Genomic DNA, 20,093 nt, shown 5'->3' with positions numbered 1-20,093 from the left:
GCCATTGTCAAACGCCTGGCTGCATGGCATAAAACTCCTTTCTTTCCCTCTGTTGGTTGGCATCTGTGCCTTCTCCGGGCAGATCTGTGAACTGCTGCTCCAGGGGTATGTCTCCCCACCTTCCCACATGTCCCTACTTTGTTTTTCTTCTGTGCACTGTCCTGAGTCTCCATTTCTGGGCCACTCTGAAGTATGATTTTGATTCCTACTTCTGCCTATGTTTTTCCACAACACAAATAACTCACTTTGTGCTGGTTTCCTCTCTAGGAGGAGGGAGGGGGAGGTTCACATTTTTATTTCCCTCTAGAGGTTCCCAAGATCTAAAGAACACATTCCAACAAAATGAGTAAATTCAAGTTACTAATTACTTATATTACTAAAACATGTGCATATGCAACAGTGTCTACATATTGATCACGTGCACGTGCATGCATGCGTCCCAATATTATCTCTGGCCAGTATGCTAGCAATATCATTAATAATTGCTTAGTTGAAAAGTTAATTAGCTATCGTCTGTTTTCCTTTGTGGGACCTAATCTCCTGTGATCTGTAGCCCAACACATTTCTCAAAGGTCACACCAATCAGAGGTAAATGATCTAATTGGAAGGTACTGAGATCGTTGAAGGGCAAACCCCGGATCAGTGCACCCTGGATACATAGATACATGTCATTACTCTGGGAATCAAGTATCAGGAAGTACAGTAGTTTCATTAACAGCATCATTAGCATCATCACTATTGGCTAATTGTGAATTCTTTCTTTTTGTTTTGATCTAATCAGATTTGAATTCTCAAGCTATGGTTTGATTTTAGGCATATTTTGATATTCCAATGAGTACGTGACTCAGTTTTATGAAATTGATTCTGTCCTGGCTCACTAGGGTGCATATCTTTAAATTTTTATACTTAAGCCCACTTGGAAATGGTTTAAACTGATGAATAAGTAAATGGTTTAGTTCAATTATGTGCTCTGGAAAATGTAAATACTTCGCTCTGGCTTTTTTTTTTTTTTTTTTAAGGATTATTTATTTATTTATTCATGAGAGACAGAGAGAGAGAGAAAAGCAGAGACATAACCAGATGGAGAAGCAGGCTCCCCACAAGGGGCCTGATGTGGGACCTGATCCCGGAATCATGCCCCAAGCCAAAGGCAGATGCTCAACCACTGAACCACCCAGGTGTTCCCTATTCTGGCTTTTAACTACAAACTTGGTGTGTTTCACACCTCTGAATTAGATTTCTGTCTGACATTTGTGGTGGCAAAGGTATATTATTTTGTTCTTGTAAGTTGGTCATATTCATTGTTATTTTGAAAAGGTTCCAGAGAGCCCTGTGTTGCAATTAGCCTATCTTGCTCCAAAATGCTGCACAGGAGGACTTCAATCATTGCATTCTGCTCAGGCATCAGGATTACAGAGATTTTCCTTCTTGTATTTCTAGGCTTTTCCCATGCCTCCCAGTCTGGAGTCACACATCTATGGCAGGAGACATGGTGTTTGGGTTCACTTCCTTCCCTGGTGCCAGGAGGGCTTTCCAGAGAGGGTGGAAATGGCCTTTCTCCTGTCACAGCTCAGGCCCCTGACGCAGGGACTTCCTGCCTGAGAGGACTGCACCATGCACTCCCCAGCTCATTGCTTCTCAGCAGTGACTAAAGCTCAAAAACCCAGCCCCCGTCTTTGGATTCCAAAGGTGTAATTTCTTGTGGAATGTTCTTTTCTGTTGATTTGTTCTCTACCTTTCTTTTCACCTGTCTGTTATGCTTAGCTCTACCCTCTTGCATGTGTTAATTTAATCCTTTGGTGACCTAAGGTAGAGAAAATGTTTCAGCAATGAACTTTTCTCCATCTATGAGTCTTTTCCTGCATGTTGTGACATCTATTCCTCTAATGTTCATATTTTAGATTAAATCTACCATTTATTTTATGCCTGGGTTCTAAGCAATTATATTTATCATATTTATTGTTACTAACAACTCAATCAGTTAGGTAGCATCATCCCCATTTTATAGATGAGGAGACTGAGGCTCAGGGAAGCTGAATGCTTCACCCAAAGCCCTGCAGCTGGAAATCAGATAAATCTGGTTCATCCAACTCCAGAGCCTCTTCTTCGTGGACATCTAGTCTGGTTCAGGTTACCCCAGGAGGCCCTCTGTGATTTCAAAAAATTCTAAAATTCCCAGATCAAATTTATTTTCATTCATTTTATTTAAAAACAACAATGCCTGCATGTTTCATAGGTGGTATAATGAGGTGAAAAGGAGAATACACTGTTGTAGCCTGAAAGGTTGGAAATCAGCCCCTCAACCTTGAAAGGAAGATTTCAGGTTACTAATAAGTTTCCCTCAGAATGACTTTTGCTGAAAGTGCGTGAACCTGCCACCACCTGTTTCATTTGGTGAATTGATTTAATTCTGTAGCCGAACCTGCTTGCAGAGATTCCTTCCAGGTTCATGACCCTGGTTGTGGAAATGCAGAACTTTAGCTGGTAGGCCCTGGTGATGGAGCACAGAGCTGGAGGTATCTGGATGAGATACAGCAGGATGGAAGACTCATTTTATCATCAAACGTTGTTAAGTGCAGACTTTCATTCTAGAACTTGTAACAAGATAGTGTTCCTATTAGAAAAAAATATAAGCCATTTCCCTCAAGTTTATATTCTTATGCATACCTTGATACCTTCAAGAACAACCTCTCTTGGCCACCAGGGGACAAGCCCATGTCGGCATAGAGTAGAAGTGTGGTCAAGTGTAGACTTATCCCCTTCTGACTCCTTCCCTAGAGCATTTGAAGCAGTAGGGCTATTTTATTTTTTGGTGATGAGACTCCACACATTTGCCCTGTTTCTGGAGCCCTGCAGACAATTCTGGGGGATCAAACAAGTCCTCTGACAGAAGCACTAAAGCTAAAAGTCACAGTATAACTCTGCAGTCTTCTCATGGGAGATGGTATTTCTGGAGGATGCACAGAAGACTTTTCCTGTGGCTTCAAGAAGACTATTAAATCCAGAAAGACTGCAGAGGAAAGGGTGTAATTTGTGAGCATTCAAACTTTTGGGAAAGTGTTTTTTCATCCTTTATTGAGTGGAAATAAAGGAAAGAAGGCCATACCCTTCCCAGGATCCCCTCTTGGTCTTTTTTTTTTTTTTTTTTTTTTTGCCAATAATGGATGTGCTATTAGAGGAGGGAGACAAAAGCCTCTTGTTCCTTAGGTTATATGTGATGTTTGCACAGGAAATATGAGCAAACATCTTGGAATCCTTATCATTATATATAAATGGCCTTATGGGTTGATTCTACAGAGACTATCATATTTACAGAAATACAATGATACCCCTGTGGAGAGCCTTTCATCATAGGATTTCTTGGCTTAGTCATCTTACCCCTAATTTGCAGAGATGAGAATAAAACCCAGGAGAGGTCACTAGCTGCAGAACAAGCAAAACACGTTGGGAGCTCAGCCTCCTTCAATCTGTCTGTGTAGCCAAGCCCCGGGTTCAGCCCATGAGCCTCCTCTGTATTCCTAGCCTTTGATATGTACCTTTCCTGCCATGGACACATGTAGTTAGTGAAATAGAGCAAGTCTAGTTGCTGTTGAATCAGTTGCAAATTCAAGGTCAGTTAGGTTTCCTTAATTATAGCCAATCCTCCAACAATGATATTGAACATCTATATGCAACATACTGAGTTGGACACCAAGGAGAGGGAGCAGGAGCTGTGACATGGCAACATTTAACTGGTACAGAAGAAAGGGGAGGTACAATATACTTTTCCTGAGAGAGGGGGTCACTGAATAAACATGAAGCCATTGGAGCGTGACAAGGGTATTTGATCAAAATGGCAAAGAAAAGAGCATGAAGGGAACATCAAAGGAATGAGCATCAGGCTCCCAGCAGTGGAGCCAGGCCAAGGCTTGAAGGAAGGATGGGCAAAGACTGGTTCGGAGAGAAGGGGAAACAGTTTGGGAATGTTATTGTGAAGACAAAGGAGTAAGACTCTTCAAGGAATGGAGGGCTGGATAAGAAATAAACCCAGATAGGGACGCCTGGGTGGCTCAGCGGTTTAGCACTGCCTTCAGCCCAGGGTCTGGTCCTGGAGACCTGGGATCAAGTTCCACACCGGGCTCCCTGCGTGGAGCCTGCTTCTTCCTGTGCCTGTGTCTCTGCCTCTCTCTCTAAAAAAAAAAGAAAAGAAGAAAAAAGAAATGTACCCGGCTAGAGCCATAGGGCCATGTTGTATGGTAGTGGAGGATGAGGGGGTTGAGGTGGGTGTAGGGGAGGGTGGGAAAGTAAGGAGCCATCTACATGTACTGAATTGGATATGAAATGGTCTTTGAAGCTGGTTATTCTGAGGAGTTTAGGTGGTATCAATTAACATAAAAAAACACAGAAACCAAAGAAATCCCTAGGAAGACAGACCTAGCAATCTAGCACTGAGAAGCTTAAAAGATGAATTAGTGTTGATACTTTTGGAATAGAGAAAAAAGACCACAAAACAAGAAGTAACGCAGAGGAATGATTAACAGGACACAGCCAAACAGAAAAGAAGCTTTGGTATTGGAGGAGTGCTGTTGAATGTATTTATTTTTTTTAATTTTTAAAATTTTTCACTTAAATTCAATTTGGGTAATATATAGTGTATTATTAGTTTCAGGGGTAGAATTTAGTGATTCTGATTCATCAGTTGCCTCTAAGACCCAGTGATCATTCCATCCAGTGTCCTCCTTAATGCCTGTCACCCAGTTGCCCCATCCCTCAACCCCCTTCCCCTCTAGCAACCCTCACTTTGCTTCCTAGAGTTAAGAGTCTCTTATGGTTTGCCTCCCTCTCTGTTTTCTTCTTATTTTATTTTTCCTTCCCTTCCATTGAATCTTGGAATTTTTGAATTGGAATAGCCCTGAGTTCAATATTCTTCCTTTGCAAATGAAACCAAAGGCCTAGTAAAGAAGCTGTTCATGCAGAGAAAAATGTGGGCCAGCGAAGTTCAGTTAGGCCTGGATTTAATTTAGAAAATGACATAAATATATTTTGAGCTTCAGACATATTGGGTTTGGGCTCATGATGTCACATTCTGATTCCAGAAAACTTGACCCCCGAGAAGCCCTGATCCTCAGAGACCTTTGTGGGGACAAAAGAGGTACTTTGCACCTGGGGCTAATACGGGTAGAGAGAATCGGGTTTGGAAAGCATGGTAGATAGAAACCTGGTGGGATCCTGCAGCTACACTCTGCTTCTGGGGGCTCTGAGATCTGGGAATAGTCAGGCTAGTTTGAGGGACTGGCGCTCTTCCAGGGTGGCCCATGCTAGTCTGGGTCACCCAGCTCCCACCCAGACTCACGTCAGCTTCACACACTGTGATTATCACACTTCAGCCAGCACCATCTCTCTGCACCATATTACATCCAAAAAAACAAACAAAAAAAACTTTAAGAACTTTCCCAGGGACTAGAATACGTTTCATCTAGCTTCATTTAAAATACATTGTTAGAACTGGGCTCTGCAAATCTGTCAGATACTATAAATATGTATGAAGTTGCAGTGGCCTCCCACACCCATGGAGAGGCCAGTTTGTGGATGGATAACAGACAGGGAGAATTTTAAGTACATCCTGTTCCACCAAAGCTGACTTTTCCCCCCCATTCTGCTCTCCCTCATTCTTCTGCTCTCTGCTGCTCATCAACACCCTCCTTCCTCAACAGAAAAAATAATTGCTATGAAGGCTGAGCCTGGGCAGAGGCAAAGATTTCTTATTTCTCTTTCTTAAAATGTTGCAAAACCTTAAAAACTGTAAGAGAATAATGCCCCCCCTCAACACACACACACACACACACACACACACACACACACCTCTCCTCCAGCAAACAGGAAACTCTCCCTGGGCTGTGGGACTTCTCAGCCAGGAAACTGGTCTTTGCTGCTCTGGCTACCTTCCCCTCAGGTTCTTCCTGGCCATTCAACAGAGTTAAAAATAGTAGCCACCAAAACCAGAAGAAAAAGATGATTTCATTGTCTAACCACTGCAACTTGTGGCCTGATTTGGGTGGTAGCAGATGCAGCTAATCCTCTGACTCTGCACCTTGAGAATTCTTTTAGGGTCAAAGCTGGTCCCTCCCACGGATTTCAACACCCTGGTGCTCCTAGAGGAGCTAGCCTCATCTCAGGAGGGCAGAGAATCAGGCAGAGCTGGCTGGGCACACACGTGCTCGGGCCCACACGTGCGAAGGCATGTGCACACACATACACACTGCGGGTGGGACAGCTGTGGAAATCCGTGGTCTCTCCGGGTACAACCTGGGCACAGTGCAGGCAGCTCATGCCCATTCTGGCTTGGGAAGGCAGGGCAGGGGTAAAACCTGTCTGCCTTCCGAGCCAGTCACCCCTGCTGTGGCCTGGGGAATGTGTATCCTCACCCAGACCTGGCAGGCACAAAAATTTGTACAACATGCTGAATTCCATTCCTAGCAGAGGTAGCTGTCAGAGTGACAGGTACAGAAAGAACCCAGTTGTCCTCCAGGATGAGGAGAAGAGAAAACTAATTTGGGAAGGTACAAAGGGTCACCAGCAGTTAATCTGAAGGAATGAAGAAGAAATCAATTTTTACCATGAAGCACTCCAACTCTAGCCCTGCCATGTAAATTAAAATTCTCCAAACAGAAGTAAATTCACAGTGACAAAAAAAAATCCACATCCCTCAGTATTGGGCTTATGGCCCTCAATTTTGCATATTTTGCTACTCAATCAGGCAAGTGGATTTTAAAATAACTTCTATGTTCCTGGCACCTCCAGTCATGTGTGGGGATACGGAAGATACATAGGATCTGTTTAGTATCTTTGAGGACTTTGTAGTTAATAAATGAGAACAACGAATTCAGTGGAAGTAACTGGAAACAAAACATGTCACTCTTTCAATCAGTAAATACTGAGCACCTACCAGACACTGCTCTGGGAATGCAGCTATAAAGAAAACCAATGCCTGCTCTCAGGGGGCTTGTGCTCTACTGGAGAAATAAGTAGAGTACCTAGTATGTGGAACAATAAGGAGATAGCTTAGGAAAACAGCAAAGCAGGGTAGAAAGTGTCGGGAAGGGTTACAATTTTAGAACAGGTGACCAGAAGAATTCTTACTAAGAAAGTGACATTTGAGTAAAAACATGAAAGATGCAAGTACTGGGGTTGCATGGTCCAAGCTGACTTAAGTACTTAGCGGAGGGGATAGTCAGTGAGTAGCCAGAGGAAATTAATGCAGGGGGTGAAGTCAAATCTAAACCTTGGAAAGTTGAAAAAGCTTGATCTAATTAGAAGAAGGGACGAAAGGGACAAAATTGGTATACTGAAATTCGGTAATCGGTACACTGCTGTGAACGTGTTCTCTGAGCTGGGTCCTGTATGTTACACACTTTAAAGAAAACCAGTCCTACTGCCTAACATCCCCTTTAGGCAGACATATCAGCATTGAGACATTACCAGGAATGTCCAAGGGTCTGGAACTTGTAGGCAGCGCGGATGCGGGAGTGTTCCTTGCTCTAGCAGTGTTCTCTAGAGAGGTGGCGGGGGTGGAAGAGCAGGTGCTCTGCCCTCAGCTAGGAGCCAGGGGTTCAAGCCTTGCCTGGCTACTTCCTAATCTTGTGACTGGATAGGCTACGTAATTCCCTGAGCCTCAGTTTCCTTATCTCTAAATTGGGAACACTACATTTTTTTTTTTTTAAACAGGGCTGTCATGAGGTACATATAAAGCATTCAGAAGGTCATACCCATTATTATCATTATCAGGATATCACATAATGCTGTGAAATAAAATGACGGGCACCCTGTGGTTGCTGTGGGATCTTGTCATAAGTCCAAGGGGTACCAATAGCAGTGAAGCTCAGATTTAACTGTGGAGCTCTCTGCCTGTGGTAGATGACTAAATGGGGGACACGGAGAGGTTAAGTGATGTGTCCCTGTCATGAGGTGGGAGTGTGGTTGGATCTCATCCTCTGACCTGTGCCTACAAGAGCGTATCAAGGGCCTGAGGGCTGCCGCTGGGACAGGGGAGTTGGGAAGAGGCAGAGAGGGTGGTGTAGGACTAAAGCAGACATCAACCAAGGGGCCAGGAGCTCCTGGAAGCCTTCCTTCCTACAGAAGGTACCTGCTTACTAGCATCATGAATTGCAGATTACCCACCAGTCCTTCCCTGGGAGTGTCACTTAGAACTGGACCTTGGGAGAGTTGGCTCTGAGACTTTTGCCCTCTTTATGGACTATCTCTTCCTTTTTTTTTTTTTTTTTTACTGATCTTGACTGCTCACCCATGTGAGTGCTCAAAAGCCATGTGATAAAAACCTAATGAAACTATGACACTATGAGAGTTTCAGGCATTTAAAACTGGCCTGAATATGACCTGAGGAAGTCAAAACTTAAGTGAGTCAAGAAGGCCAGGAGGCACTTGGAAGGTTGGGGGAAAAAGCGTGGGGCCAAGGAAGCTGAGTGATTCAGGGCAAATTAAAAGTCCATGATGTGTGATAGAGGCTAGCAGTCTGGGTGATAAGAAGACCAGGACCTAAATACCACATTCAGCTTTTGGAGTGTTTAAGATGCTTTGCCACTGGGCATGCTCATCTCTGAGCTCAGGCCTGGCTCTCAGCATAGAGGACAAATATTTCTGTGGCCTTCTACACTGACCTTTCACATACCATCTAGAGTTTCTTTCTATCATGCTGGTGACCTGGGCCTCTCTTTGCATCCCAAGGTCCAATAGACAGCCATTCAAACCCTTGCTGATTCTTTGATCAAAAGGCAGTAACTAGGACTTCTTAACCCTTAATTTACTTTTTTAAACATTTATTGAACACTTATTATATGCTAGGCACTGTGTTTTACCTGCATCATCTTGTCTTATTGCCATAAAAACTTTATGAAACCTGTACCCTAATTATATTTGTTTTGTAGAGAAGGACACAGAGCCTAAGAGAGGTTGCACAATATGCCTAGGCCTCACAGTTAGTAAGTAATATGGCCAAAATTGAAGCTTAGCCTCGGTCTAACACCAGTGTCTGTGTGCTTGAACACAATGCTAAAGAGCCTCACATCTACCATCACTTAAGTTTTGACTTCACTCTCTGTAACAGTAAGTTCCTAAGGATAGGAGATGAGAGGTGCTTGGTGACTCAGTCAGTTGAACATCTGACTCTTGATTTTGGCTCAGTGAGTGGTCAGGGAGCAGGGCTGCAAGGGCTTTGAGTAAAGGGTTTTAAAACCCTCAGTTACTCTCCATCTCAAATAAGAAAATACATATTATGCTTTCATTCTAATGTTATTAGTATCATACTTAAATTCAAATGGGTATTTCTAACTTTCTTATATCTAATGTTGATTGAGTATCACTAACGGAGTCTATGGACATTCCTGAGAGACTCTGTGGCCAATACCGTTCAAGGTTTCCATGTATGTCATGTCATCCCATCTCCCTCTCAGCCTTCTGGGATGCGTTTAGTTATCCTCATTTTTGAGTGAAGATATTGTGGTTCAAAGAGGTTAAGAACTTGCCCAGAGTGACAAAGCTGGCATTCAATCTAAACCTGGTGTTCTTTTCTTTTATTTTTTTAAAAATTTTACTTATTTATTCATGAGAGAGAGAGAGAGAGAGAGAGAGAGAGAGAGAGGGGCAGAGACACAGGCAGAGGGAGAAGCAGGCTCCATGCAGGGAGCCTGATGTGGGACTCGATCCCAGGACTCCAGGATTCCACCGAGCCAAACGAAGGCAGACGTTCAACTGCTGAGCCCTACCCAGGCGTCCCTAACCCTGGTGTTCTTGGTGAAGTCCCATCATAGACTTTTGGTGTTTTTTGTGGTGTGTGTGTGTGTGTGTGTGTGTGTGTGTGTGTGTGTGTATCTGTGTGTAATTCTTTCCTTTCCTACTCACATGCACACTTTATAACTGTGTGTTATAATCCAAGTCCTTTAGAAAGCTCATTTTTGTACTCTCCAATTCTTGTAAGTTAAGTAAGGGTTGCTGGTTGTGTCAGGTACTGGAATAAAGATTTTGTAGTTTGCAAATGTTTGTACCTAGGCTACCCTCATTATATCCTTGTATCTTCCAGTGAGGTGAGAAAGACATTAATATCTCCATTGCACAGGTCAGAAAACTGAGGGTCAGAGAAACAAAAGTCACACAATTAAGTGTTGTGGTTTGCTCTTGGTCCTCTGAATGTACCCTTTTCCTTTTTATTGTCCTTTATTGACTGCCTTCAGGTGACAAATGGCATCACATGACAATCTTTGGTGTATAGAACTCTGGGAAAAAAACGGACCCTCTGGCTGTTTCTATTTTTTTTAAGACTTTATTTATTTATTTGAGAGAAAAAGTGAGAGAAAGATAGCAAGAAAGCGCATAAGCACGGGGTGGGGAGAAGGGGAAGCTGGCTTGATTCCAGGACCCCAGATCATGGCCTGAGCTGAAGGCAGATGTTTAACTGCCTGGGCGCCACAACCCTCTGGCTATTTCTATCTTCACGTCCAATCCGACTCATTCCAGAAATGCTGCACATCTCTTGTCTGGGCACTGGATGCTAAAAAATGTCCAGCCCAGCCCTTAGGGAGTGAGTGGTGCACACAGGGGCTGGACACAGTACAGCTAAAGGTGAGAGGATGTGGCCAGTGCCATCCTAGAATTATGTGCAAAATTCTCATTACTCACTCTGTTTAGGGTGGGGTGGAAGGATGAGGAAGGCTTCACTGAGAAGGTGACATCTGAACTGGCTATGGAGGTGGAACAGCATTGCTTCAGGGACAGAAGGGCAGGACAACAGTGACAACAACACAGGGATCACCTGTTAAGCTCTTGCTATGTGCCAGGCCCTGTGTTAAGAATTTTACAAATATTACTTATTTGTTCCTCCCCATAACCTCATGAAGCATCAACTAGTCTTATCTCCATTTTACAGACAAGGAAGGCTTAGAGAGGATTTGCACCTAAGCAGTCTGATTCCAGCATGTTCTTTTGACCACTACAGCACACGGCCAGGCACTCAAGCTAGAGAACAGAGCTTGAGCAAAGCCTCAGAGATGGGGAAAGTGCCCAGCACACTCAAGGTGCAGGCTGAGAAAAATGAAGGCCTGGGCTTGAAAGGTGGATGGAGCCTGTGTGTGATAGGTATGGAATGTACACCACGATTTTATTTTGCCAGCAAAGTTAGATTGTAGTCATGTGATTCAATTTGATGAGCTCTGTGTTTCTTACAGATAGCTCCAGTGACAGGACAGAGGAGGTACCACAAGCATCCATGCCTACAGGCCCATAAGCCAAAGGAAGCAGGCCAAGGAGGAAGGAGGGGGATGTCCCTGCTGGAGGGTGCAGGCTCCGTGCCTCCAGCTCCCTCTAGCTCATTGCAGCCCTATGGGAATCAAGTGCCTTTGTTTCTAGTCACTGTGATTTTTAAAGAAATTGTAAAACCAAAATTTTATTTGAAAAGTCCTGATTTTAAAATGTAGGAAACTAATTCATATTATTTTTAGAAGATTTTCAGGGCTAAACAAATTATGTATGTGGGCTACTAGTTTGCCACCTGTGCTATGGAGGATGGGTTGGAATGGAGAGTGCTCAGAGGCAAGGAGATCAATGTCAGGAGGACTCTGTAAGAGTCTAGGCAAAAGAAGACCCAACCAAAGAGGAGGGGTCAGGCCTGAAACACATTTTAAGTCGGTTAACTAGGACTTGGTGACCTTGGACATGGAGGGTAAGAGAGGGAGAAGTCTTGGTTGAGTGGGTAGATGATGGAGCCATTAATTTTGTTTAATTTCTGGACAATTACTTATTAACTACTTACTATATATGCAAGATACTGTGTTAGAAGCTGAAATACAGCAAGGAATAAGACACAGTGCCTTGGTGTGAAGGAGCTCAGAACTTAGTGAGGAGGTCTGTTGGAAGGCAGGCACAGAGAGACTTGAGGGTATGGGGGGGCACGCCTCCCAGGCTTACGAAGCAGGGGGGCAGGGAAGCCTCTGCTGATAAGGAATACAGGAGCACTGCATGTGTGAGAGAGATCATAGATCTGATTTTGGATTTGTTGACCTGAGCCTTTATCTTCAACCCCGCTGTTGCTGTGAACAGGTACACTCCGTGATGCTTTTCATTTTGTGATAGTTAAAAGTCCAGATGGCTTGCTCACTCATATGTCACATTTCTTTCTTGTACTCCTGTTTTCCCTTTGTCCTCTACTAAAATGGTCAGCATAAGTTGGTACATGGTTGGGAGTCTTCCCCAGGTCCCTTCCCATTAGCTGTTCACCTGAGGCGTTGCAATGTTTGTAAAATTAACCTGGGCTTGTTTTCTTTTTTTTTTTTTTTTTGTTTGATTGTTTATTTTTAGCTTACTCATTGCTATTGTGGTGAATGATTTGCTTTCTTTCAGGTATTATTACTTTATTATTATTACTGTCTGGTGGGTTAATTAAGAGATGTTTTTAGTCACTTCACCTTCTTCCTGAGAGTATCCCATATTCTTTTTTCAAGCCTAGGCAAGGTTTTGCTTCATTCATTCAATAAATCGTTATCAGGCACCAGGAACTGTTCTAGCTGCTTGTGATGCATCTATGAATAAGTATGGACTCCTACTCTCATGCAGCCTCAGTATTTAGCAATAATTGATTTCTGTATTGCTCTTTAGGGATATTCACAGATGAGTGGCCCCCTCCCAGCCAGAAGAATATTTCCTGCAGCCTTCACACAAGCGGGGTTGTGTTCTCCATCAGGTGAGCCTCTTCATCCTCTTAGCATGGGTTGTCGACAGCATAACATCTCCTTACACTGGCAATTGGAGCTCCGCTGTCCCAACTAGATGTGTTGGGATCCCATAGATGGAATTCCATAGATGGAAGCTCCTCTATATGCCCTGAAAACAATTTTTGTCCTCTTTTTAGAAGATGTTTTGACTTTAAATTTTGTCAATAATCTAACCAGATATACACCTTCTGTCGTAAAGCCCTTATAACCTTAAATTCTTTGTCCTCAAGTAAGAATCCTTTCTGGGGGAAAGTCTCTGGGTATGGTCAAAGGGTATCTGGAATCCGAGCTTGTGATGGTTCACTGAATTTGGTGGGGCAAGATACTCAGGGAAGCTTCCCTAGGGAGGTTAGTTCTCACCAGCTTTATGGGAATGAAAGATAACCCTGGGATGAGGAACTTAGAAGCCATTGCAGGGGTCATTTGGGTTCAGTGAATTCTGCACTCAGAGAACATGGATGAAGGGGTCTCTTAAAGTCATAAGCTGCTCCATTAACGTCTAGGAAGCTCCAATTTGGATAGCACCCAAGTGCAGTAGTTCAAAACCACATCACATATCTGGAAAATCTTCACCTTTTTTGGACCATTCTGGATCTTCAGCAGAACTCTTATAGTTTCCATGAACTACAGAAAGGTAAGTAATATAGAGGAAAGAAGAAACTTACAGAAATCAAAGAGTTAAAAAAAAAAACCCAAAACCCAAAACCTAAGAAAACTAGGCGCTGTTCTTCAATAGTTCTGTGGCTTTGACCAAACAATTAGGCCTCTCTGAACCTAAATTTTGCCCTAAAAAAAAAGAGGTTAAAATACAAGGAATGTATGCTCATAAGGTGCCATGTGAATGTAAGTCTTTACTGTTATTATTTTTTGTTATTATTATTTTAAAATTTTATTTATTTGAGAGAGAGCAAGTGAGAGCACATACCCAAGTAGGAGGGAAGGGCAAAGGGAGAGGGAGAGAGAGAGAGAAGCTCAAGCAGCCTCTGAACTGAGCATGGAGCCCGATGTAGGGTTCCATCTCGTGACCCTGAGATCATGATCTGAGCTGAAATCAAGAGTTGGACACTAATCAACCAATCCACCCAGATGCTCCTCTGTTCTTATTATTTTTAGCAAGCCTCCCTTCTGAAGTTTATACTATGAAGGCCTAATCCTCAGAATTGTGCCAAGAGCTCTCCTTCAACAGGCTGAAGACATCCAACAGCCAATGCCTAGTGAGCCAGCCCCTGTTGCATCTATCAGGCAGTCAGCACTGGGCTGAGGAATCTGTACAGCTGTCGCTTTCTACCAGCTAGCACGGAGCTTGCATTTTATTGCTTCTGAGCTAAGATTGGAAATTCCTTGGCAAAAGCTTTACCACCACAGACTTGTTTGTTTCAGTGCACCTAGTTTGCTGAGAGAATCCCATGGGACCAGGAGTTCATTAGGGATGGATCTCTAATGCACCTCCTGCTGCCCCTCTGAGTTCTGTGTGACTCTAGCCTGTGGAGCTGACAAGGGTCATATCCTGAGCCATGGGATTAAGACATACAATGAGGGTGAAATGATGCCATGAGCCTGGAATTTTGGGAAATGGGTGTGTCGAGTTGAGAACACTAATGGAGCAGCCCATGGAGATTTAGCCAGAACTAAAGAATCTTTTAAATCTCAAATTCCTGGCAATCACCCAACTCTATATCTGTAGAGTTAGGCAGTCCTATTTGGCTCCATGTTCTCAGATGAAAGATCAGAAGAACAACAATACGAATTGTCAATTACTGTTTTTATCTCAAGAAAAAAAGAGAGGGAAGAGGTCAGAGACAGCTGGTTGGCATCCATTTATACATGTTTTGCATAAGTTTTTAAAACTGGCAAAGTGACCAAAAAATGTTGACACTAGAAGAGACCCTAAAAATCATGAGGAATAGGATCCAGAGAACTTAAGTAAGTTTTCTTCGATGTACACAATTGAGTGTAAAATCAGTACTATGTGCCAGTGCAATGAATGAGGGACACAATATTCAAAAAGATGGCAAATATGCATCATGTGTACAGATATGTAATATAGCAAGAGTTTCACCATGGTATTGTTTATGGTGACAAAAAAATCAAAGCAACACACATATCCATTATGGTAGATGCACATGATGGAATAGTCTGTAGCCATTACAAATAATGAAGTAGATCTTTATTATTGACATGGAAAGCTGTGGGGAGGAGCTAGAGGGACCCTTGTGACTTTCTTTTGTGTGATGATAGCACATGTCAATGCAGCATGTATGCCATCTGGGGTAAAATTTTATATATGTGTATATATGAAAGAATGTTTATTGAAAGAATGTTTACAATAATTATCTCAGAGGTGAGGTTTTGGATAATATTAATGTTCTTACATTTTCATGCGCTGCAGGAATTTCGTCCAAAGATCATGTATTATTTTTTTATAATCTGAAACCAAACAGTAAAAGGACATTCTCCGCTTTATCACAGATATCTGTTTGCAGTTTCAGAGGTTTTCAGGATGGTGGGAGTGAAGTCCAAAGGTTTGCAGGGAACCATATCTGGTTCATTTATAGTTGCTTTCCCCTCAGCAATCGGCAAGTGCTACTTAACACACAATCTAGAAGGAAGGACATCATGGAGCACATGATGCCTTGGATCTTCAAATAGAAATTGTTAGTACAAAGGTACATTAAGATATCCCTACAACATTAATAAAACGTCTCTGTTTAAGAGTAAAAATTAGGAAGAACAGAGTGGTTGATTTGAGACTCTGTGGATGTGACCACCCTGAACAAACAGGTGGCAGTGATCAGAAATCCCTAACTTTTACTAAAGAAGATGCTTGAGTGTAGCCACATGTAAGTATAACTAAAGCAAAAATATAACAAGCAAAATGAAACTGAATTAGTCGCATTGGATAACACTGTAATTTGCCTGAAGGCATCGTGAGCTAACGAAGGCTGAAAACTCAGTATAGGGTTGGAAAAGGAGCTTTGCGTATTTGTCAGCATTTACCAAGCCTGCTAGGGAAGAACGGTTGTGAATCCCATGGCCACAGGCTCTGCCGGGTTCCAGGGCCTTGAGAGACCTTCCTACATACCACCCACAAAGAGTAGCGTGGACCTGGCATCCGTGTGTTTAGAATAGCAAAAGCCATCTTGTGTGTGTACATGTGCACACACGTGTGCGAGTCTTAGGGATTTGAAAGATGTCTGTTTAGTCCCGTAAGACTTGAAAATATTCAATTATCCTAAAATTTAACTGGAGAGGATACTCCATTTTCCAGTGAGGCTGAATAATGGAGTCACTTTACTTAGCGTTTGTTTGCTTCCACCAAGAAACAATTCATGTCCTTGAAAGTGTTAACTTGGTCTCAAGATCATTTCTAGAGTGTCACTATGTCTTGTATGCCCTGCTGACCACACAGTCCCAGTAGAGCCCTAGGCTGGGCTGTCTTGCCTTGTGCCCCCTTCCCTGGCAATTTTCCTCAGGCAAATGTAAAGCTATGTGCTAACTGCTTTCTCACATCTGTGGAAGCTTAGCCTTGGGGTGCTCTGATTAGCATCCGAACTGGAGGGGAAAACCTTGAAGGAGGACAGGAGATTCTTTGATTTGGGGATCTGACACTTCATTAATTAAACGTACTAGGTTTTAATGGAGTAACTGCTATGTAACCAGCCTCTACTTACTGGACATACTCCCACTACTGTACGCAAAGGGTGGGATAGTCACTCTTTAATTACTTACAAATATCCAGTGCTTTACCTGAAATGGTCTGTTAAGCAGTAGTAATAATGCATTCAGTAACATGAGGGGCAAAGTGAAGAAGGCAACATACCTTTAATATTCACCTTCTGGTACTGCTATTGCCATCGGCTGGAGAAAGAACTTTCCACTTTCTGTTTTGATCACCACTTATTTGTTTGCTAGTTAGTCTTCTCTGGCTTTGAAGCTGCAGGGATATGGATACGGCTCAGGAGTTCTGTTCTTTCAGTCATTTCCAACATCCATACACATCCCAGCTGCCCATAGAATTTAAAGACAGTAATTAGTAGCAATCTGGTAACTGTCCAAGGTGGCAGGGTTGGCTCCTTTCCCCTGCCAAGTTCAGATGTCTTCAACAGCCCTTCCTCTTCTACAGCATCACACCGCTGGGTTGGCGAGATTTTCCACTTGGCTGGAAGTGCCAGGCCGAGGGCCCACATTCTTGGAACACTCTTGGAGTTTCATGAATTTTATCTTTCAAAAGCAGTTTCGGGACAAGCTCACTGAAACAAGAAAGGGGGAGCCTAAGAGGGTTTTAGAACCTTCCCATTTTGTGGGATTATATCAGAATTACATGTCACTGAGAAGGATCTGAGAAAGGAAACAATCCAGGCGGGAAGAAAGTTCTCTCTGAAGGAGAACTAAGGACAGAAGTGTGGCAGGAAGGAAAAAGAGAAGAAATTTCTGGTAAATTCTCAAGTTTCAAGTAGGAGTAGCAAAGAACAAACACTCATTTGATTTTGGAAGACACTATATATCTTTCTCTTGACTTAGTTACCTCTCAAGCAGTGTTTTCTAATATTAACACTGACATCCCCCGCATGTAAAATGGCTTTGGGGTACGTTGCTGGGATTCCTTTTGGCTAAGTGCATTTGAGCGAAAACATGTTTAAGGTTTTAGCAGTTTTCTTTTCTGGGAGCCATAAGGGGCCAGACCTACCTTTGGAGATCTCTCCTTGTATCTCGTCATTAAAAGCCCTTGATTCATACATTCATTAAAAGTGTTTACACCAGTTCAGACTTGAAAATCTGCCCCAAATGGCATTGTGCCCAAAGTTGATTCTCATTGCTTCAGAAGGAGGGAAAGAGATTCTTGTACTTGAGGGTAATGCAGTGGCACTGGGCAAGAGGGGACATTCCTTCCCAAGAATATATGACTTTACTGAGGTCAAATGAAACTTTGGCCAGTTCTTTACCTGTGCAGAAAATGAAAGTGTCTAACCTACCCTCCAGATGAGGGGCACAGAGCAGAAAGGCAGATTACCCCAAAGTGTTTGAAAAACATCTGTGCAGATAGCAGAGAGTTGCATTCTCCGGTCCCAGGTGTTTTTAGACTCCTGACCTCTTTCTATCCACAGTCTTAAGCTCATGGCTGTGGAAAGAATCAGACTTAACATGTTAATCACATCCAGAGGCATAGTAAGCTGGAGTTTCAGCCAGAACAGATCTGATTTCCTTCCCCGACTTGATAACTTTGTTTTATAAACTAAATTCAGTGAGATTTCAAGGGTTAATCATGAACCTTTAGAGATCCTGGCCTGGCATTTATCTTTTAACAATATTTACACAACTTAGCTTTATATGAAACCACTGTGTGTGTGTGTGTGTGTGTGTGTGTGTGTTTTAAGAGCTTAAAGCATTTAAGATTTTTCTCTCCAAACACTAAACATCTGCAAAAGTGTACAGGCAGGTGAGATTCATTAGGCCCATTTGGAAGGCTAGGACAGGCTCACTTTGCAGTTGAAATACAGGAGGGCAGCTCACTTGGTCACCCTGCTGCCAGGCAGTGTGGGAGAGGAAAAGTAGAACCCCTGTCTCTAGGACACTGTCCTCCCTTTTCAAACCCAGTGTGGGCATCCAGAAGGTCCAAATGGCTCCTCTACCAAAATACCTTAAGTGAAGTTTCTGCCTTTCTCCTTTGTTAACCTGAGAGGGAAGCAAGGGAGAGAGTGCTTCCTCTCCAATGTTTCCTGGCTCCAGATTTCTCTATAAAAAATACAACCAGACCACATACTCCTCAGCATCCCAGCACTCTACTCCCCTGTCCCCAGACCAGTCTGCCTCATATGCTGCGGGGAGGGAAGGGGACGCCGGAGGGTGAGGGGGGGTGGGGGGGTGGGGGGAGGTGGGGGGGTGGGCAGAGTTTGAAACTGGCCAAGGGCCTTGGAGGTGAAGGCCTGGCAGGTTGCAGCTCCAAGAGGATGTGCTGGTCATTCTGCCGTGACAACCCGAGAGGATTCTTGGGCCTCACCATCCTCCCCTCCCGGAGGGTTAGGCTGCTCAGAGATCACAGGGCCTCTTAACCCACTCCTGGGAGTGGCTTTTCTCAAACAGGCACGTTTATTATCAAATGAGTGATGGGGGAGGGGGAGGGGATGAAAGATATGAGAAACTGATGCAATCTTGTGTCACATCACCAGTTTTTTTCTTTTTAAAGTTTTTATTTAATTATTCATGAGAGACACACAGAGAGGCAGAGACACAGGCAGAGGGAGAAGCAGGTTCCATGTGGGAAGCCCAATGTGAAACTGGATCCTGGGACTCCAGGATCACGCCCTGGGCCAAAGGCAAACTCTTAACTGCTAAGCCACCTAGGCGTCCCACATCACCAGATTGATTGATTGATTGATATTTTATATATTTTTTTCACATCACCAGTTTTTTTTTAAGATTTATTTATTTATTCGTTGGTTTGTTTGTTTATTTATTTATTTATGATAGAGAGAGAGAGGGAGAGAGAGAGAGGCAGAGACACAGGAGGAGGGAGAAGCAGGTTCCATGTTGGGAGCCCAATGTGGGACTGGATCCTGGGACTACAGGATGGTGCCCTGGGCCAAAGGCAGGTGCTAAACTGCTGAGCCACCCAGGGATCCCCCTCACATCACCAGTTTTTAATGAAAAACCTACACTGTCTCAGCCTTCCAGGGACAGACTTCAGTTCTCAGGGACTTGGGAAGATACAGGAGCAAATCGGTGTGTGTGTGTGTGTGGTGTTTTCTCCAGCACACACTTCAGAAAATATTCTCTTCTTTCCTCTTTAAAATATTTTCCCTAAAAACTGAAGAAATGTAGGCTCATTGCAAAAGATTTGGAAAATACAGATATGTGACCCAGAAGAAACTGAAATTCACCTGTAATTTTGCCATCTAATTTTATCAAAATTTTGGTAAATAGCCACAGTCCATCCCCTATTCTTTTATGGAATAGAAGTTCCAGGAGGACGGGGATCGTGCGCTTACCTCTGGGACCTAATGCTCTGAACAGTGCCTCATGCGTGGCATTGTGCAGATGTATTGGTTGAATAAACGCGTAACTGTAAAAAGAATATTTGAATTAAAATAGGTTGTCACAATGCAGCAGAGAACAGAAATAGAGTTGCCTGGATGTGGCCAACTTGGATCCAAGCTGGCTCTGCTAATTCACGGTGTCTCCTTGGATATGTCATATCCCCTCTCTGGGCCTAAGTTTCTCCTTCAGTAAAATCATCATAGTTAACATTTATTGAGCCCTTCTAGGTGCTGAGCATTATTATAAGCTCTCTCTATGTATTTCTAACCACAGCTCTGTGAGATAGGTATGTTCTGCCCCCAT

General features: G+C 43.2%; 1 long non-coding RNA gene across 2 annotated transcripts in view; it reads right to left on the bottom strand.

Moving 5' to 3' along the window:
- LOC112917266 (uncharacterized) overlaps window positions 1–20,093 on the bottom strand; it is a 45,570-nt gene that overhangs the window by 23,976 nt on the left and 1,501 nt on the right. For both annotated transcript variants that reach the window (XR_003234448.2, XR_003234447.2), the window contains exons 2-3: window positions 19,742–19,815; window positions 16,576–17,005 (exon numbers count right to left, since the gene is read on the bottom strand). This is a non-coding gene — a long non-coding RNA (uncharacterized lncRNA). The remainder of the gene's footprint in view (window positions 1–16,575; window positions 17,006–19,741; window positions 19,816–20,093) is intronic.

Source organism: Vulpes vulpes, chromosome 8, assembly GCF_048418805.1.
Source record: "Vulpes vulpes isolate BD-2025 chromosome 8, VulVul3, whole genome shotgun sequence".
NCBI lineage: Eukaryota > Metazoa > Chordata > Mammalia > Carnivora > Canidae > Vulpes > Vulpes vulpes.
Note: the sequence above shows the minus strand (reverse complement) of the source record. Positions and strands in the feature narration are given on the sequence as shown.